This window comes from Eumetopias jubatus, unplaced genomic scaffold (genome assembly GCF_037043125.1).
Source record: "Eumetopias jubatus isolate StellerSeaLion01/CBP00866 unplaced genomic scaffold, mEumJub1_p1.0 scaffold_10, whole genome shotgun sequence".
NCBI classification, from domain to species: domain Eukaryota; kingdom Metazoa; phylum Chordata; class Mammalia; order Carnivora; family Otariidae; genus Eumetopias; species Eumetopias jubatus.
The window spans coordinates 35,892,325-35,913,599 of NW_028274816.1; the positions used below are offsets into that span (position 1 = coordinate 35,892,325).

Consider the following 21,275-nt stretch of genomic DNA (forward strand, 5'->3'; position numbering starts at 1 on the left):
CCCCGGGCAAGATGTTTTGTCACCCTGAGCCTCACTCTCCCCATCTATAAAATGGGGTAAGAACAAGAGCTGCCTCCCAGGAGCTGTTCTGAGGATTAAATACACTAATGAATATAAGGCTTTCTATCCCAGGACTTGGCACAGAATAGATGCTCAAAAAACATGGATACTGTTTTCCTTGCCTCCATCAGGAGGGGACTCAGACTCCCTCAGAGACCACTGTCTTCCCAGCTTGGACCATCGCAGAAACCCATATAGTCCTACACACTAAATTCAGTGTCCTGGGAAGTGGTTAAACATGTGGATTCCAGGGATTGGTCCCAGAAAGTCTGAATCTGTCAGGACTGGTGCCTCGGGCCATCGTCCAGGGAGCACTCAGACACACACCATCCCAAGGCCTCTGTGCTCAGTGTGGTGCACGGACCCGCTGCGTCTCTGGGAGCCCCTTGCAAATGCAGGATCTCAGGCTTGCCCCAGACGAGTGACTCAGGACCTGCATGTTAACAAGATCCCCAGGTGACCAAGCATTCCCTAGGCGGTCCCTGTACCTCGGGTTCACCACAGGCAAAATGCAGGGACGGTAGGTGGTTTGGCTCCAGGGTTTGGCGTCTCCCACCCCTCTCTACCTGCTCTGCCCCTTCTCAGACGGCAGGTGTCAACGATCGTCCTCCAGGGTTGAAGCTTGATTTTTCGGGCCTGGGTATTGGGCCGCTTCCGGGCTCCGCTCTAACAAAGGACCATAAGCCGGGTGGCTTCGAACTCCAGAAATGTATTTTCTCGCTGTCCCAGAGGACAGAGTCCCAAATCAACTTGGTGGGTTGGTTCCCTGTTGGGGCCCTGGGGGAGAATGCACTCCGGGCCTCTCCTGGCTTCTGGTGGCTGCCGGCTGGCCTCCAGGCCACGGCCTTGTCCACATCTGTGACTTCTCTGTCTCCTAGAAGGACACACTGGTCATTAGATTCAGGGCCTGTCCTGATCCAGGATGAGCTCATCTTGAGATCCTTCATGACATCTGCAAAACCCCTCTTTCCGAATAAGGTCACGTGCACAGGTCCCGGGAGGTTAGGGCTCAGACATGCCTTCTTGGGGGTCGCTGTCTGACCAGCCGCAGGTCCGTCTGCGGTTGGCTCCTCTCTGAGGAGTCTATGCTCATCATATCTCCCCCGCTCTGGGAGGAAGAAGGACTGTGTCCTCCAAGAGATCCCAGCCATCCGGAAGCAGGGACTGCGGCGTCCTTTCCTGCCACGTTGCGACAGCCCCGGCCAGACCACCGCCCCTGGGGCCCCGAGGGCCAGAAAGGGGCAGCCAGGTGGCAGCCTGTTTGCAAGTGCACTTCTGCCTCTGTCCCCTGGGCACCCCTTCCCAGCAGCCCTCACCTGGGGACCCTCCTCACCTCCTGCAACGCACATTTGCTTCCAGAACCCACCCTCTTTGGGGCTACTCTGCTCTCGGGTTTGTGGCGACATGGGGGTGCACTGCTCAGCTGTCCTTCCAAGACAGAACCTGGCAGTGTTCCTGATCCCAGACAATGACAGAGCCGGGAACCGCAGCACGGTCATCTTCACTCACCACGGGGCTCCCCGTGGCTTGGCTGAGCCTCGCTCCTCGCTGCCCTGCAGGCTGAGCCTCTCCCGCTTCTCCTCTCTCGGGTGTCAGAGCTGCCATGCGGGCACAAGGTTTCCCCCCTGCTGCTCTCCGTCCCTGGATCCATCACGGGGGTCACACCCCGTAAGTGTCTTCCAACTGGGCGTCTGCTTCCCACGGGACCCGAATGGGCTCAGAGCTCAAGCTGTCAGGTGGGTGTGCCCCCACGAACAGGAATGGGATTCAGGAGACATGGTGGCCACAGTGTGACAAGTGTCCTCTGTGCTCATCTCTGTCCCAGAGTCCCACCTTCTCCCACCTGTCCTGCCATTAAGCTCTGTTCCCTTGCCTGCATCTTGTCGCTGTGTCCCTTCTCATAAACGTAACCTGTTTCCCTGGTCCAAACTATCACCATCTGAGGGGGCCAATCAGTGCTACCATCAGACCCACCTGGAAGGGCAGAGAAGGACGTGCGTACCTTTTGTTGAAGTTTTGTTTACTTAAGTCCTCTCTACACCTGACACGGGGCTTGAACTCACAGCCCCGAGACCGAGAGTCACGTGCTCCTCTGGCTGAGCCAGCCAGGTGGTCCGTGCATACGTTTTTGTTAATATTTTTTCCCTGTCCCACAGACAGCAACTTAGTAATTAGAATCCTTACCTCAATGACTCACTTTTTGTGTTACTCCTAAGCATCCCTTACTGGCATGGAAAAATGAAGGTCCTGGGCATTGCTGACCTTGGCCCAGACGCACCTCTGGAAGGTCCTGGTCGGCAGGGGGTCCTCAGGCTACACACGCACGGACTCGGCCTTAGAAACACCCCAGCGGCTGAGGGGGGGTGAGCAGGAGAGGGGGAAGCCACCCCCCGCCCCCCATGGCCCCCTCTCCCAGGCGAGAGCAGGGAGTGACAGCCTCCCACCAGTGGCCTGTCTGAGCAGAGAAGCGTCTCAACCCATGGGCCATGGGGGGCGGGGGGTGGCTTCCCCCTCTCCTGCTCCTCCCCAGCCCCTTTCCTCCCTGCCTGCAGCCCCACTGGTCCCATGGCCCTGCTTCCATCTTTGTTCGGCTGCGCCAGCCAAGCTAAGAGCATAAGCAGGTTCTGTGTAAATGCCCCTTAGAGAGCACGGTCCGCCCTCCGGCAGCCCAGCCAGCCCAAGAGGCTGCCCCGACGGGCCAGAGGCTCCGGCTCAGCAATCATGTGACGCCCCGGAGTGGGGACAGGGGGCCGAGCCCTCCTGCACTGGCGGTGGGGACCACGGCCCTCAGAGAGCACGGGCACACTGTCGTTTGTCAGGGCTGAGCGTTGCTGACGCCCTGTGGATACCTCCCCCAGCCCCACCGTGGAGATGGCAGTCCCAGCCCCTCAGCAGCCCTGGAGGTGGCAAACAGGCAAAGCCAGCAGCCGCGACTTTTGAGGCCGTGCTATTTAGCGACTCCAAGGGCTTTCCAACGGTGGCATGCACCAGGCGCCCGAGAAACACAATCACCCCTCCGATGTTTCCTCGGCTGTGTGAGCCTCAGATTCACTGCTTAGGAAGAAGAGGCTCAGATTCAGCCATTGCTTTCGAGCCAGTATTTCTGGGGACGCTCATAGCAATCGGGTGTGGAAGGATGACACTTGATTTCACAGACATCGGAATCGGAGCTCAGAAAGATCTAGTGACTTGTGCCAAGTCACACAGTGAGGAAGGGCAGGGCCAAGGCTGAAGCCTGAGTCTCCTAGTTCAAATCAGAGCACACTGCGTGTCTGGTCCCCCAGGAACCAATTAAAAGAATTTCCCAACTGAAGTCTGTTCTTTGAGCAAATGGGGATGTTGCTATTTTAAAAGGCAATCAGACCAAGCACACAAATGGCGTTCTCTATGCGCCAAGCCCTGTTCTGAGCCCGTCACCAGCGCTGGATCATTTAATCAGACCCCAGCTCCATGAGGCCGACTCAGGCATTAGCCAAGTCTTACTACTTCCAAGGACACTGAGGCAGAGAAAATCTCACTGACCTGCTCCAAATCCCATGAGAATGTCTGAGCCGGGATTTGCTTCTGGAATCCGTGAACTTAACCGCTGCCCTCTGCAGCAAAGACAGACCCCATAAAGAAAGGAGAAGCCCGTCCAGCTTATGAACGGTATCAAAACTCACTGAATGTAAGGGCAAAAAGGCCCTCCGCCTGCAGCATCGGATGGCTGGTTGTGATGTACGCACCATCGACTCGAGATGGCAGAGCCTCTGCGTAAAGACAGGGCACGCTGCAGACCCCCTAGTTGTGTGCCCGGGCTGCTTCTCAAACTGGCTCAGTTTCCCCATCTGTAAAATTGGGGTGGTAGTACCTACCCTGTATTCTAGGCATTAAGGACAGCTCTTAAAATGGCACCTGGCTCTCAGCGCTCAGCAGAGGTTAGCCTTTGCTGTTCCCATTTATTTGCTCATTTCGACACACCCAGCAAAGAGGCACCACTCACCCCTCGCTGCAAGCAGGGGTGAATCTGCAGAGATAATGCAGGCCCCGCCCCAGAGGCTGGCGCGGCCCACTTCGCGACAACCGCGTGTGGACCACGGCGGCTTGTGATTTCTATGACTTTTTTTAAAAGGTCAGAAAGGGGTTGTAGCTGTCTCTGTGGGTAGTTTCTCTCATTTCTACACCAAAGCCAATTCCGCTGTCAGAGTCACCTACCTTCTTGTCATTCAGAGTGTGGTCGGGGACCAGCACCAGCCTGGGCCAAGAGTCTAAGAAATGCGGAGTCTCGGCCACCACCGCTCCCCCCCCCCAGACCTCTTGAGTCGGAATCTACGATTTAACGAGATCCCCCCCGGGGAATTTGCGTGGATGTCACGCAATTTTATTTATTTATTTTTTTAAAGATTTTATTTATTTATTTGAAAGAGAGAGAGAATGAGAGATAGAGAGCATGAGAGGGAAGAGGGTCAGAGGGAGAAGCAGACTCCCTGCTGAGCAGGGAGCCCGATGTGGGACTCGATCCCGGGACTCCAGGATCATGACCTGAGCCGAAGGCAGTCGCTTAACCAACTGAGCCACCCAGGCGCCCAATGTCACGCAATTTTAAAAAGTCCTGCCCTGCCTCACAGGATTCTTGGAGTAAATAAAACGTAAAGTTCCCAGGACATGATTGACTTTACGTAAAGGTTACTCCTTCCCCTGACCTTCTTTCCTGCCCACGGGAAGGTAGGAACTCCACCCTCTCTGGAACATGCGATTGTTCTGAACCTGGGCCAGGGGCAGTAAGGACAGTGCTTGCGCTTTGGATGCACAATGGGTCATCCCCACAGCGCCCCTCTGAAGGAGAAGCTGAGGCAGGCTGGGTGATGCCGGAGCCCTCGTGAGACCACCGCGCTCTCCTCCCTGCAGTCTCCCAGCCTGCGCCCCTTGGGACTCCAGGTCTGGCGCGCTGCCTGCTCCCAATCTCCACCATGGGCTTGTGTCCCCACGACTTCCACGGCCTGGGGAGGCGGCATCGTCCTGCGGGAACCGGGCCCCCTGGGGCCACCCTGGGAAGTCTGGACACACACGCGCGCCGCCCCCCCCCCCACCAAGCAGACAAGCCAGAACTTGAACAAAGATACACCAAAATGTCACCAACTTGCAAATTCATGGGCAGTCGGGGCTGCCAGGTTGGCATTTTTAGCCAAGTGTCCTTTCTGCCCGCTCTGCTTGCTTAAATCACTTCCTTCTGACTCCGTCGCTCACCAGTGTAACCAGGGCGGTCCCTGGGACAGGGAATGTGACGCAATCGGTGACCCTTCCGGAACAGAAAGGCCAGTTGCCTCCGCATTCCTGAGAGGACTTCCCCAGACACGCCTTGAGAACCTTGGTGGCTAGCGTCTCTGGAAGCACCTTCCTCCACTGCTCAAAATCTCATCTCCGGATTTGGGAGTCCTGGTTTCTTGTTGGGCACAAGTTCGGTCCCTTCCCAGGGACACCCCGGCCGTCTCCTGGCTGCTGGAGAGAGGCGGGCAGGGTCCCGCCACCCTCATCACGGGGAAGGATATATGGAGCCAAGGGCCAGAAGCGGGCAGGAAGCCCCACAGCGGAGTGGCTGCTAGAAATGTCGGGTAGATGCTGCACCGAGAACCTGATCTCGTTGCCGACGTGGCATCACGGCTGCACGTTCATTCGACCATTTTCATGCATATTCATTTGTTCCTTATAAAAGTGGTATGACCACCTTCCAGAAACAAAAAGCAAGAAATCACCCACAAACCTTGTGTTGAGGGTCCCCAGGACCATACCACCCTCAGAGATTCACTAAAAGGACGCCCATCTTCAGCATGGGGTTGTATTCATGGCTAAGATGGATTTGCAGCAATGCGGCCAGGACACACAGCCAGATCCAAAGGAAAAACCCACAGATAAGAGTGTTTCCAACTGAATGTTTGTGTCCCCTCAAAGTGCATCTGTTGAAGCCCTACCCCCGTCCCTGTGCTTGGAGATAGGGGTCTTTGGGGGTTCAGGGGGGGATGGGAATATATGAACTCCTGATGGAGAAAGAACAGGGTTCAGTTGGTTCCACAGTTTTTCCAAACACAACAATCGGCACCAAAAGGCAGCCGTGCAGAAACCTTACTGAGAGGTACCAAGGGTGCTTTGTGACCCTTCTGTGTGTGCTGCTGATGGGGCCCCTTGGCTGCCCTGGGTGAAGAGAAGAGAACCTTCTCTTTTGCTCTGATCGGGTCCAGACCCAACTCTTCCCTGTCAGGCACCTATAGTCACCCCCTTTGGGGTTCTTGGGCTGCAGTGCTCTGCCCTAGAGCACTCCTCCCTGGACCCCGGGGCTCTGTCTGCACACGTCCTAGTAACATGGCATGTATGGGAGTTTGCTCCCAGTTCCCACCAACCCCGCCCCCCCCAGCCTGGGGGCGGGGTGCTCTCTGCCAGACATCTGCCCCCGGGGATGCCTTTTCCTCCTTGTAATCATCCTGGACTTTTCCTGTCCTCTGTGGTTCCCCTGGCCCCTGAAGTTCTAGGAGGATTCTGAAACCCCCTTCCTTTGAAAGGGAAGACCACCTTTCCAACGAGGTCTGTCTTCCTCAGGTTCCTTTAGTTGCAGGTAACAAAGGCTCGTCTCCATCAGGAGTGCGTAACCTGGCTAGGCACATGGGGCCCCGGGGCTCTGCTGTCACTCCTCTTAGTTTTCCGAGCCCTGCTTCCAGCCGCGTGAGGCCCGACCACAGTCTTGTCTTTGGGTTCTCTGACACACCCCCTGGTCCTTCCAATAAATCTCCTTTGGTAATTCGAATTTCCTGAATGGCTTTACGAAGGACCAGCTACATAATGGGTGGGGTTCAGGGCAAAAGGAAACGGTGCATCCTCTCGTTCGAACATTTTTAAGAACTCCAAGGAGCCCAGGAGGCCCCTACCCGCCTCCTCAAGGGAGACACAGGGTCGCTGGCCTCACCTAAGATTTCATCTCCTCTGTTTCAGGATCTGTCCCGCCAGCAATTTCCAGGGACAGACACTGACTGGCCCGGCTTGGGTCAGGCATCCAGTCCTGGTGCAACCGGGTCTGGCTGAGGGGTCAGGGTCCCGCAGCACCAACCCAGCTCCCGTGCCGAAGCAGAAACCAGAGTCAGCAGTTGGCAAAGAACAAGCCTGCCTTGAAACTTGCAGCCAGACACATTCCATAGCCCCTTGGCTGCAGGGGCAGCCCGCGGCACACTGCTTAACCATTTCCTGCCCATCCCTCCCCACTGAGAGCCTCCCCTCCCAGAGCGAGGTCCTCAACTCAACCTTCAGTCCCTTTCCAGTTGAGCTACTGATTTAGGAAAAATCCTACGGCCTCTTGTCATTTTCCTTCTCTTGTTTAAAAACCAACCAACCAAACTGAGCAAGCAAAAGCTCACAAGCAGGCTGGGAGAATGAACTATACAGGTGTTTGTGAAAATGCTATTTGGAAAGAAGCCTCACATGCACTCTCGCTTGAGTACGCACGAGCGTGCCCACCCCCCCCCCCACACACACACACGAATGTGCGCTTCCTAAGACTCTCAGCAAGCTCTAGATCCCTGGCCCTTCAATGTCTGATCCTTAGTAACTCATTGCAAAGCATTCTCTGGGGGGCATTCAGAGTTCTGTGCGGGACAGATAGAGGCCTCTCCAAAGGAAGTAGATTAGCCTCTGGGAGATAAATCTTCTTCACTTCCTTCCTCTCGGAGAGGATTATGAGCAAAGTGCTCCAGCAGTCCTTGCCGGAACAAAAGCCCAGTGTCCAGCGAGGCGCCCCCCACCCGACCTCTTCTGCATTACGAGTCATGACCTCATGATCATTTCACAAAGCTTTCCAGGCTCCGCAGTGGCCACTGCCATCCTCGGGCCGTGGGCCGCAGGACACCCCTGGGTGCCTCCAGACTGCCGTCCTACCCACGGCCCCCTCTCCAGCCCCGGGGGACTGCCAACCCCCCGCCATAAATGCAGCCAGGCCTCCTGCTAAGGCCACCCTGGCTGTCATCCAGGCCGGAGGGGGGGGGCGGGGGGAGCCTTCTTCATGACATTCTTCTGCTTCCCCTGGATGATCGCCCTGGGCAAGGGGACCCTGCCCTGCAGGAAGGCCAGGCACCCTGAAGAGATAATGAGCACAGGCTTTCAAACCCGCCCAGTGCCCACTTCCTGGCTACCCCTCGGGAGGGTGACTTCCCCGCAACCCGCCTGTCTCCTTGTCTGCAGAGGGGGATGATGACAATAAGGCTGAGCTCCCAGGGGGGCTGAGAGGCTAAATGCAGTCACGTGTGCGGAGTGCTTGGCAGAGGGCCCGGGCCACAGCAAGTGTGGGATGAACTCTGGCCAGCAGCCGCCAGGGCAAAGGGAAACTCTGTGCCTCCTCGTTCAAAGGCAGGAAAAAACCTTTCTCCTTTCTTCTGCAGCACCCCCCCGCCACCTGTCGCGGTGTTTTTCATTTATTATTTAATGACGCGCTCCTGGGGGCACAGGATGCTCTCAGACAAGTCGGTGGAGAGCAGCAGTGATCACCGGGGAGGGCCAGGGAGCTGGCGGTTGCAGTGGGGGGCGGGGAGGCAGGGAGGTGGCGGCAGGCAGGGCCACCAAGCCCTCCACCCGTGCTCCACTGTCCCCATTGCATTTCACTTACAAAACACAAAGGCAAAGATTAAAATCATCAAGACTTTCAAGATAGCTGCCGCAGAGAATTAAATCCCACCAGGAATTAAACCCCAGCAGGGGGCCAAGTACCCACCGAGACACCAGCCCTGACTGTTGGCCGTGCTTTCTCTTGATCTGTCCCCCCCCCCCCCCCGCCCCGGATTCTTTGATTCCAGCAAGTCGTTCATTGGATAAACAGCTCCTGACCCTGTGGCATTATCTAGTACAGCCAAACTCAGATGCACACGAGCCATTCCACTCCTCAGGGCACACCCAGCAGGATGGGTACACGTGTAAGGACTTGTCCTGGAATGTTCTTAGCAGCACGACTCACCCTGGAAATGACCCCAATGCCCATCAACGACAGAATGGTGAGGGGAAAAAAATGTGGTCTATCCATAGCACAGAAAACCACCCAGCACAAAGGAGAGCTGACAAGTGCACAGGGCAACAGGGCTGGGTCTCACGAACGTCACGCCGAGTCAGGAGAACAGGACACAAAAGAGCACGCGGTGTGAGCACGTGCATGTGTGTGGTCTGCATCCAAAACAGGACAATGAGTCCACACTTTTAGAAGTCAGGATAATGCTTACCGCTGCAGGGGGACTCGGGGGGGGGGCATGAGGTGGGGCTGGGGGGCTGGTAACGTCGAGCTCAATGCCAACGACGTGGTTGTGTTTGGTGCGGACATACGCGCTGCTCCGTGTATATTCTATCAACAGAAAGTAAAAGTAAAATGTAACAGCCTTTCCCAGGGGCCCACCGGGGGGATGACTTAGGGGGTCAAGGGGCTGACTCAGGGCAGCCCTCGAGGTCCTAGCTTTCCTTTGTCTCCTGTTTGGTCCTCACACTAGATGTGATTTCATGACCCTCAGAACACCTCTTAACGTGCAATAAGGGGAAGAGACAGCGGGTTCAATACTGGGAGGTACAGTGTCTCGGCATCGTCTTGGTTTGATTCATGGCCCCCGGAGAGGTTCAGCCACATTAGATGAGCACCTACTATGTGCCAGGTCCTATGGACACAAAGATAAGGAATCTCTGTCCTCGAAGAGCTCGGGGTCTGGTGACCGGCAGAGGGATGACTCTTCCTGTAGAGTTCAGTGTGTTAGGTGCTCCCCAGAGGGATTCGGGAAGATGGGAAGGCCGGCACGGTTCTAGGGGCCAGTGGGGAACGGGGTGGGCAGTACCCCAGCAGCTCAGATCCATCAGGCCTCAATCTGTGATGGGATCATGATGAGCCAATACCAGGGGTCCTGTTGCTCTACTTCCCTCCGACTTATGGCATGCAAACAGTCACACGAGAGCAAAGTTTAGCTCCAAGACTGCTCATTGCAGCATTGGATAAATAGTGAAAACATCAGAAATAACCTGTATTTCTGACAATGGAAGACTGGTCCAAAGAGGGACAGAAAAGCAAAATGAGGGAATGTTGCGCGGTCACTGGAGTAAAGCTGGGGAGGACCTCGGAGTGGCCCAGGGACCGCGGACAAGCAGAGACTACCCCGCGTGCCAGCCAATGAGCTAGCCTACCAGTTCCAAGGCTGCGGGCGGAAGACACGAGCCCTCTGGGTCAGAGGAGGGGTTCGTGACTCACACCCCCGCAGCAACCCGAGCTTCAGGTCTGCATCTGTCCCCTTCGCCCCAGGCCCCTGGGGGGCGATGAGAAGCGGCCCAGCATGCTCCTCCCCACAGAGTAACCCTGAGCTCAGGAAACCCAGGCCTCTTCTGCTGAGCAGGAAGCCTGCCTGACCTCTGTCCTGGAGTGAGACTCTTGTGTCATAGTGGGCAGAAAACCACGTTGCCTTTGGCTCGGAGGAAGACACTACATCTAACAAAGCCTTTTGCTACACAAACATCCTTAAAAAGAGAGTGGGTGCTTCTGCTTGCCAGACATCCAGACACCTGAGAGAGCCATGGAGAACTGTGCCCCAAAAATGACAGAGAAACTGGGGGGTCACCGAGAAACAGTTCACAAAACAACCCCCTTGTCGTGCATGACCTTGAGTTCTGGGGATACACACATGCATATTATAGAAGCACAAACCCTTGCACAACCTCTGAGGCAGGTGCGATGTATTATCCCCATTTTCCAGATGAAGTTAAGTGAGGCCTGGAGAGGTCCAGCTGTGCTGGATTCTGAATCCAGGTGGTGTGGCCACAGACTTCATGCCCTTTCTGGGGCTCCTGGGTGACTCAGTCGGTGAAGCGTCTGCCTTTGGCTCAGGTCATGATCCCAGGGTCCTGGACTGAGCCCTGAATCGGCCTCCTTGCTCAGCAGGCAGTCTGCTTCTCCTTCTCCCTCTGCCCCTCCCCCTGCTTGTGCTCTCTCTCTCAAATAAATAAAATCTTAAAAAAAAAAAAATAGGGGCACCTGGGTGGCTCGGTCATTGGGCATCTGCCTTCGGCTCAGGTCATGATCCCAGGGTCCTGGGATCGAGCCCCGCGTCGGGCTCTCTGCTCAGTGGGAGGCCTGCTTCTCCCTCTCCCACTCCCCCTGCTTATGTTCCCTCTCTCGCGGTCTCTTTCTGTTAAATAAATAAAATCTTTAAAAACAAAACAAAAAACAAAATCACTTTCCTCTATGCCTTATTATTACAGGACAAAAAGACCCCCGCCCCGAAAAATCAAATGAAGCTAAAACCAATCGTAGCTGGATAGGAAGACTGTGTAATAACATGCAAACGCTCAGGATTAAGTCAAAAAGGCAGCCTAATTTATGTACAGCGGTATTGCAAATCTATAAGAAACCCGTACACACACGGAGGGGAGCGCTAACATGATCTACAAGGCTACCGAGGTGCTCGTTCTCAGGCGCTGAACTCCCCGAGATGTGTCTTTCTGTTCTGTTTTCTGAATGTTCTATAACAGTTATAATTCTTTTATAATGAAAAAAGTTACACACATTTAAGATGATAAAGCACAAATGAGGCTGATTGGAAGCTATGAGGGATAAGGGAGGTCAAGTCCAACCCAGCCCAGACAGGATTCACCACTTGGCTGAATCCTGGTGTATTTATTAATTCATTAAGCTTTTATTTTTTTAAAGATTTATTCATTTGAGAGAGCGAATGCACACGTGCACGAGTCAGGGGAGGGGTGGAGGGAGAGAATCTTAAGCAGGCTCCCCACTGAGCGCAGAGCCCTATGCAGGGCTCGATCCCAGGACCCCAAGGTCATGACCTGAACCAAAACCAAGAGTCAGACGCTTAACCGACTGAGCCACCCAGGCGCCCCTTAAGATTTTACTTTTAAGTAATCTCTATACCTAACACTGGGGCTCGAACGCACAGCCCTAAGATCAAGAGTCACATGCTCTATACTAAGCCAGCCAGCCACCCCAACTGAATCCTTGTTTAAACAGATATTCATTGCTTTCTGTCACTGGAAAATAGGGAGATTTCAGATAAAAATCCATGTTTCTCGGAATACTTGCCTTGCTGACCCGGGAGTCCCACCACTGGGGTAGATTCAGTAGAAATGTGCATGCGTGCCCCCCAAAAGGTGTGGGCTAGAGTCCTCAGGGCAGCCCTACCCATTCCAGCCCCCCACCCCAAGAGACCACCCAACACCCATCAAGGTAGAAAGACTGAATATACGTGGTGTCTTCACACCATGAACTACGGTACAGAAGCTGACTGTGAATGATTTACAACTACGCCCAACACCTGTTTGAGTTTCAGCTAGAATGCAGGGGTGGGGGGCAAGAAACCAGACACAAGGGTGCACCCTGCGTGCAAGGTGTCAGCGTAACTGTCAAAGCCACCGTGAGCACTAGAGGTTGGGACCTGGCTGGGGGGGAGTGGGGGTTGGGGCGACAGTGATGGCTGGGGATAAGGTGCATTTGAACACCTTTTTTGGGCATGAATGTTGTACTTTAAAAACCTCAAAATGACAAAAGCCAGTATGATAAAAAATCTTAACATTAAAAAAAAAAAATCCAGGGACGCCTGGGTGGCTCAGTCGGTTAAGCGGCTGCCTTTGGCCCGGGTCATGATCCCAGGATCCTGGGATCGAGTCCCACATGGGGCTCCTTGCTCAGCAGGGAGCCTGCTTCCCCCTCTCTCTCCCTCTGCTTGTGCTCTCTGTGTCAAATAAATAAAATCTTTAAAAAAAAAATCCAAAGTTGTGGTTTCTTTCAAAAAATCCGATGTTCTAGAAACCCGAACCTTCATTTGTTCCCAGTGGTAAGGGGAGGCTAGGGGAGGCTGGCTGTGGGCCGCCGCCCCAGGGCTTACTTAGCCCAAGCACCACCTCCCTGGCACCTGTGTCTGCAGGCTGTCACTTCCCAGGAGCAGAAGCCAGGGCTTGGGGCTTGGAGAGAGGATGCGGTTTGGCTGAGGCCACACAGCCACATGGGGGACAGAGCAGTGGCTGAAACCCAATTTCAGGGCCTTCAGGCCATCTTCCCATGCAGGTTAATGTCATTTGGGCTGGAGGGAGGAAAAGTCACCTTCAAGCTGACGCTGAAGTCTTTCTACGGCCACAGCGATGGGGACCAGCTGGCCCTTCCCCTCTGGGGGCTAATTCTGAACACGGCCAGGGACAGGGCATTGTTTCAAGTCGTGCTGCTCTCGATTTTTCTCTCATTTTTAAAGCAACTGGCCCCCCAGGGTGAGTTCTAAGCAGAAAGGTGACGGCGGCTGAGAGCAGAAGCCCTGGGTACCCTTCCCAAGATCCAGGAGACCTGGGGCCATTCATGGAGGCCAGTGGATCACAGCAACACAGAAATGGAAAATCTGGGGTTCAGCTCCCTCCACAACCTGGGCCCTCTTCCTGCAACCAGTTTCCCGGGGGTGACTTCTGGGAGCAAAGCAAGCGGGGCTTCGAGTTTTCGCACCTACCTGATGCCTGCCATCCCACCACGGAAGTTTCCATCCCTGCGGCCTTGGCTCTTCCCCCAGAAGGGCCCTGCTTTGTTACTATCAGTCCTTGGCACCTCGCTGTGGAAACGCTGTCCGCAGGTTCTCCAAGGTGGGAGGAAGAGCCCTCATAGACAGCTAGACACCTGAGATCTGAAGGTAGGGGTCAGGGAAGAACAGGACAGCGGCGAGCAGGGAAGGCTCTAGTCCCCTCCACGAACACGGATCACGCACTTTCTGTGCTTGGGTGCAATCCTTGCCCTCCGGAGATGGACAGTGAACAAGGGTGGCGTGGCGCACAAACGTCCTGGGCACGCAGGAGAGAGAGCAAGCTACCCAGATGCGAAGAGGGTTCAAGTTGCTTCCTCTGGCCAAGCCTCAGTTTCCTTATCTGCACAGTGTGGGTGACGGGAGTGCCTGTGCAGGAGGAAGGTCATGGGGATGGGAGAAGAAAATCAGGTAAGGCACTAAGCATAGTGCCTGCCATGCAGTAGGTGCTCAATAAATGCCAGGGAGGAGGAGGTCTCACCATTGCCCACGGGGCTGGCCCCGGCCTGGTGGTTCTCAGCCTGTCTCACAGCTGAGTGTCGTTGGCCCAGACGCTGACAAGCTGCTTCACCCTCCCTCCCTGGGGAACTCGGTTCCCCAGCCCCGAGCTCTAGGAGGGCAGGACCTTGCTGCTTACCTCCCCGGTGGATCCTCGGCACTGATAAGGTCTGCAGTGGTGACTGAACACATGCCTCTTTCAAGGCCAGCTCAAAGGGCACCTCCCCTCTGGAGCTTCTGCCTGCCCCTCCCTGGGCTCTGGTAGCCCCTGTGTCCCTCGTGAGCATGTCAAGGGCAGGAGCAGAGTATTCTCCACCCAGCACCCGGTACTGGAGTGTGGGCTCAGTCGGAACCTGCCAGAAGGAATCTATAATGGAATACTACTCAGCCATCAAAAAGAATGAAATCTTGCCATTTGCGACAACGTGGATGGAACTAGAGGGTATTATGCAAAGCCAAACAAGTCAATCCGAGAAAGACAATGATCATGTGATCTCACTCATACGTGGAATTTAAGAAACAGAAGAGAGGAGCATAGGGGGAGGGAGGGAAAAATAAAACAAGATGAAATCAGAGAGGGAGACAAACCATTAGAGACTCTTAAGCATAGGAAACTAACTGAGGGTTGCTGGAGGGGAGGGGAGGGGGTGGGCGATGGGGTAACAGGGGGATGGGCATTAACAAGTGATGGACCGAGCACTGGGGGTTATATAAGACTGATGAATCACAGACCTGTACCTCTGAAACCAATAATACATTATATGTTAATTGAATTTAAAAAAAAGAATACACAGGTGGACCAAGTAAAGGCCGGGAGAGCAGGTGGGGTGAGAGTGAACGAGGAGGTAAAGGATCTGCTGACAGATCCACACGCTGAGCCTCTTGTGGCCCGAGGGGAGGCCTTCCTTCCTGGTTCCTCCCTGCCCCCCACAACCTGCTTTAGGATGCAGAAACAACAAGGGGGTCCTCCCTGCCTCCTGGCTTTGCGGGGACCATTCCAGCTCAGAGGGGTCATGTAAAGAGCTGGCCAGGCAAGCTCTTTCCTCTCCTGGGTCAGAGCAGGAAGGGATCCTTGAGGACACGGGCAGGGAGCCTGGTGGCTAAGGGATGGAGCGAGCCGCCTGAGGCGCCCTCTCCCCAACTTCAGGCTGTAGGTGGGGTCCTGGCGAGGGTTCTGCCAATCCTTCAGCGAACAGAATTTAAACATGGGTCCAGTGCATAGTTGCTACTTCACAAATTCATATGAATGCAGTCATAAGGAATAAAACCTGCTCCTCTCCCGTTGCTGTCTTACCTCGGCAGCCGACTTTTGTCCTTGGGCATTTTCTGAATCACCAGATGATAGACAGCATGGGCGGGGGCTCAGTCCTCGAGCCCACCCAGCCTACCTCCCGGTGGCTGTGCCCCCCGGTCCCACAGGAGCGGACCTCGGCCCCTGGAGGTGCACCTTGCAAGTCAGCTGCTCTGGCTGCCGCTGATTAGACCAAGGGTGGTCACCTGACTCAACCTGGGCCAATCAGACGCTTGCCCTTAGCACGTGCCTCCTCCATGCTGGGTCCTGGATTTGCGGCGCATCAATTTAGGTGCTGAGGGCAGCCATCTGCCTCCTGGATGGGGAGTGAGCAGATTGGCAGTGACGGAAGACGGAGAAGGGTCTCTGAGGGCCTTCCATCTGGCTCTCACTCCTTCCCGAGGCCCTGCTGCCCTTGGTCAGTGGGAATGCCCCATATGCATCTTTCCATTAAGTCTCCCCTTTCCCCTTCAGCAGGCAAGGTGGTCCCTAACAACGTTAACAACTGCACCACACTTCCCAGGTTAGCACGAAGTAGGTGACTTTAATTTGAAAGCGTCCAGAACTAATGGTCTAGGCTGCAGGAAACCCCACACTTCTGTAATTCAAAGTGATTGTGTGTTAAAGCAACATCAGAGGAGATCTGGCTTCTAGGCATTAACAGGAATCTTGAGAAATAGACCGGGAAGGGGCATATTTATCCCTCGTCCTAAAGACAGCATTTAATAGCCTCCTTTAAAAAGAAAAAAAAAAAATCAACCAGCCCCTCTTTAATTGGGCAGATCTCCCCAACAAAATCACGAGAGCAACATGTTCCTCAGCCCTTCCCATTTGTCGAAAGATCTTGTTACTTTTCTCTCTGAGGCTCTCGCCATCAAAAAAGAAACAGATTCTGTAATAGATAGAAACTCTGGAAGGAGTGGCTAGACTGAAGAGGCCACTTGTGTTTGGGTTGGGCTATGAGGGCAGGGGTCAGAGAGAAGCAGGGAGGAGTGAACCATGGTAGTGCATAGTTGCTGTGTGGCCTTAGACAAGATTCTCCTGTCTCTGGGCCTTTTTGGTGAAATGCGCTGGACTCAGGTATGTTCAGCTCCCTTCTGTGGGGGCTTTGTAGATCCAGAGAGGGTCCATCCTTGCCTGAGGGCTCCCTCCTGGGCACCCACAGATGGCCGTGGACCCCCTCACATGCAATACAGCCAAGAAAACAAAAGAGCGAAGGACTAAGAGCTCTGTCCCAGTCCTCCGTGGTGCCTCTTGCTCACTAAAGCCGTTACTTCTGACCATTTACCAGGGAAGCTGTCTCCATCATTCCCTGGACGCAAAGCCTTGGACCCACCTAGAGCTTTTTAGATGTGGATTCATTCCAATTAAAATTGGTAAATTTCACATAGGATCCAGGTTTCTGACTCTTCTTGAAATATTGGATGATCTGGCGAAATGGAGGCTCACCCCTAACACGGTGAAGTTTGCTGAGCTAGGTGGTGGCTGTCACTTTGGAGGGAGCACCGGCTCTGCATAGCACTACAGTCTACACAGGAGGGACCAAGCATTCTGAATTGCCTGGGATGTGGGTCTTTCAGTTTTTTAAAACCAGATAGCCCTAAGGCCAAACCTGGGCGGTTGGTGACCCTTGTCCCCACCCAGACCATTTGCTCATTTGTACTCCCTGTCTGGCTCTGGAATTGGAGTTTGGGGGACCCCCTGTTAATGATATGTTAACAATATGTTGATCATACACCGCCCCCCATTCTTTTGCCACTCTAGCCCCTGACCCCGTTGCAGGTGGTGCCCCCACCTGCTCTCCACCCCTAACAACCTGCTGTGCCCACCTGTAAGGGAAGGAAGTGCGGAGGCCCGGTGCTCCTGAGAGCAGCCGTGAGCCGGTCTGAGGGAACAGAGGGCCGGCAGCCGCTGCCTTGACCTTGGGGGAAAAAGACACACAGGGTGGCCTCCAGGGTCCCCTGCAGGACTGAGTGCCTACTGTCTATGGTGGTCACAACCCTCCCATCACAACTCCTTCCCCCCTGTCTCACCTCGGCTCTCCTGCTCATATATCTTGGACCACTTCCCAGATAACCCCCTTGCACAGAGTCCTTGCCTTGGGTTCTGTTGGTTTGGGAACCCAAATTAAGCCAACCGCGCAATCCCCAGCATGCGGAGGGGCACCCGGGAAAGCCTTTTTGAGCAAATCCGCGAAGTAGCGGGTTTCCCGACGTATGTGAAGTCTTCCTGCTGGCTGAGAGGCGGCACCCATGGGCCCAGAGTCAGACCTGGACTCCAGCACGTCTCTGTCACTTGCCAGGGTCCATTACTGCCCCTCTGAGCCTCAGGCCCCTCATCTGTGAAATGGGAATACCCCTCACTGGCCCCACAGCGTGGTTGGGAGGCCAAGCGGGGGCGTTCCCACTGATGTTACTGGCATCTCCTCTACCCAGACATGAGGACACCCTCCCCCCCCCGCCCGCCACCCAGTCTCACAGTGAGACTGTCAGCACCACGAGGGGCAGATGCCTGGGGGCTCAGGCTCGTGCTTGCCTGGCACACAAGAGGACGTACCCACCAGACAGAGCCGGGCCTCCTTCCAGGTGAGGAAGGCCTGGCGGACAAGCTGTCTGAAATGGACTCCATGTGAATATTTTCCGACGACCACTGCAGAAGCAGAGTTCTGACAGAACAGCCTGGAATAGTTCCTGGATCTCAGGGAAAGAGCCAGGCAGAGGCGGGCGATCTGTGTTCAATAGCTCAGCGCTGGACGCCTGAGTTCTCCCCCTCCAGTGAGGGATAGCTGCTGGGGGGAAACTAAACATCAGAGTGGTGGAGGCACTGCAGGTGTCTCAGTGGCTAGCACTTCACCCCACCCTCCATCACTCTCTATCCTGGCTACACTGGCCCAGTGGAAGCTCCCAGTGCAGAGCCTGCCTTTGTACCACAGGGCCTTTGCATAACGTAGCGCTTTCCTATTGCTGCTTGCAAAGTTCGGGAGTCCCAAGGCCTCCTCACTTCTGATACCAACTGCAAGTGTTTGGGGGCCCCCCAAGATCACCCTCAGATTTGATAATTTGCTAGGACTCAGAAAAGCCATTATACTCATACCATTACCGTTGCCTACAATGAAAAGATACAGACGAAAATCAGCAGAGGGAAGAGTTGCATAGGGCCGAGCATCCACTCGTCCCCTCTGAAAGGAGCTGTGTGGAGAGCACGTATTTCTCCCAGCACTAATAGGCAACAACATGCTGGGACTATTGCCAGAGATGCTCACCCGAGCCTTGATGTCCAGCTTTACTGGGGCTCGGTGACCGGAGGCATGGCTGACCACCTGCCCGGCTAACCTGAGTCTCCGGCCCCCGCAGAGGTCTCCAGTGGATACTGTGCACCCTCCAACAATAAATCACATTTTTGCATAAATTATACACTGTGGCCCCAGGCTCTCGATAAAGACTCTCTTATCAAGCAGAACATTCTGAGGGTGTTAAGGTCACCTCCCAGGACAAAAGCCAATTTGGTCAAGGATAAACCTTTGCTGGGTTCTCACAAATAACCACACACAGAGTGGATTAACACTTACACTGGAGTCAGAAGTTTGGAAAGAATCTTATGGGGCCAAAATTAAGGTGTCGGCAGGGCTGGTTCCTTCGGAGGCTCCAGGGGAGAAGCCACCCCCGCCTTTCTGACTCCTAGAGGTGCCAACATTCCTCGGCTCACGGCCACATTCCTCCATCCCTACAGTTCCCCCTCCAAAGCTGCATATCCCTCTGCCTCCCTGTTACAAGGACCCTTGTGGGTACACTAGGCCTCCCCACCTGGAGAATGGGGGACTAGGAGAATGGGTTACACTAGGTCCCAGCCGGACATGGGGATGTCAAGAGTCTCACTCACACCCGGAGTCCCTTTGGGCAGAGAAAAATAACATTCACGGTGTCAGGGATCAGGCCTGGAAGTCTTAGGGGCCATTATTCAGCGGATCACAGTTCTCCCCCAAATGCCGTCTTCCCTGGAGGACGCCTCCTCAGCCTTGCGATTTCAGCCTAAACTTTATCCTCCACAGGGGACTTTTCAGAAATTTGAGGTCAGGGTGTGGAGTTGGAGGATTTCCCTGTAATTTCTCTCTTGTCAATTTCCCCGAGCCTCAGTCAGCAGGCTGGCCCTATGATGTGACGTGATGTCAGCAATTTAGCCCCGCACATCTGAGGGGTGCAATCAACCCTGGTTCTGGGCCTGCCTTCACTCCCCCCCTCAACCACCGTGGGGAAGCTGCAGCTGGAGCTTTGTAAACCAGCAGAGCTGGACGGCCCAGTGAGCCCATGCATCTCACAGACCTCCCATCCAAGGCCACCCTGACAGATTTTCTCATTTCCAGGCACAACCTAGGGTGGATTTTTCAATCTCCTTGTTTTCTATTTACCTATCAATAAGATCTTGAAGGCATGTGCATAGATCCAAATTTGAGGATGAATTTGAGCTGGCATCATTGTTTTAAAAGTCAAAGCCAGAATATGCAACTCGGACATCTAAAAATACCGTATAAATACGCTGATTTCCCAGAGTCCCCTGCTTGTGGACACCAGCCCCAGCTCCCCCACTGGTATGAACCTCTACACTGCGAGGTGCTTTGGAATCTTTTCTCCAAAGGAGGGCATACCCTTCCCATGTAAGTAAACCCAGGGAAGCCCATCTGAGCTAACACTATTTTCTGCAACACAGCAGTACTATTATTTAGTTCATATTTTAAAAAATCAGCCTCCAGTAGCTGGTCTCTTCTTAGCTTTAGGAAAAATGCATGACATTTGGGTATTGACAAGCTGTGTAGTTCAGTGATGAACAAGGCAGACAGTGCATTCAGAATGTCTAGGTTGAAAGCCTGGGTCCAATACCCCTGTGCGATTCGGGGCGAGTTACTCACACTTCCCGGATCTCCCTTTCCACATCTGTAGAATGGGACCGAACCATCATAGCAGCTACTGTGCAGGGCGGTTGGAAGGAGTAAATGAGTTAATCCCTGTAAAGAACTTAGAATAGCTCTGGGCACGCAGAGGTATGCTGGCCAAGGTGCTTTTCAGCTGCCTGTGAGGGAAGCCCTGATGTTTGCTGTTGCCCAGTGTCCCTGGTGCAAATACCTCCATCATGGCTGGTTGCAAGCTACAATGTGAGGTCACCAAACGTGGAGTTGGGAGGGGGTGAGCACTGCTGGATCGTGTAAACCGATTCTAGCCGGCTCCAGCACACCACTGAGCGCAGAGCCCCCCCCCCCCCCCCCCCCGCCCGAGTGTTCTGTTAGTCGGTGGTGTAAAGTGCAGTCCCAGACCACCTGAGGCCTTGTTAGCAATGCAGATCCTCGGGCCCCCTGGGTCAGAAATGCTGGGGGTGGCCCAGCCATCTGCATTGTAACATGCCCTGCAGGTGGTTCTGTGCATGCTCAGGTGTCAGAAGTGCTGAGGGAAGTGTGAGCTTCGGTCTGCATATGTTTTAATACATTCCAGTGACTATGTAGCAATTAACATAACAATTGTTCCTCCTTGTGCCCTGACGTCACTGCCCCAAGTCGCCAGTCTCATATCCATCACGTTTAGGAAGACTGACCTCATCCCAAGGGGACGCTGAGTGCCAGAGAAGCGAAGGGACAACCTCAAGGCTACACAGCGTGACCTGGGCAGACGGGCTGGCCGTCCCCTGCGTGCGGCCCTCAGTCGGCAGATGGAGTCATGGGGCCTCCTCCCTTGGCCAGCCAGGGCCCCAGGGGAAGGGGCCCTCAGGCCATCCCAGGGTGGAAATCAGAAACCCTGAAACAGGAGCCTAGAAGCAGCGTTTCAGAGTGGAACCTCAGGGCACCGTGAAAGTGGCCTCTGGAGTGAGCTGTTCCTTTTTCAGTGGAAAGGGCGCATCAT

At 54.6% G+C, this 21,275-nt stretch overlaps 1 protein-coding gene across 2 annotated transcripts in view; it reads right to left on the bottom strand.

Annotated features, from left to right (window-relative positions):
- MEAK7 (MTOR associated protein MEAK7) overlaps window positions 1–20,630 on the bottom strand; it is a 50,749-nt gene extending 30,119 nt beyond the window's left edge. The window contains exons 1-3 of one of the 2 annotated variants that reach the window (XM_088027509.1): window positions 17,220–20,630; window positions 14,239–15,706; window positions 13,536–13,970 (exon numbers count right to left, since the gene is read on the bottom strand). The gene's annotated coding sequence lies outside the window, so the exon portion shown is untranslated. Of the gene's footprint in view, window positions 1–13,535; window positions 13,971–14,238 lie in introns of both variants that reach the window. The other variant, XM_088027510.1, reaches the window with a different exon arrangement.
- Window positions 20,631–21,275: the final 645 nt, after the last annotated feature.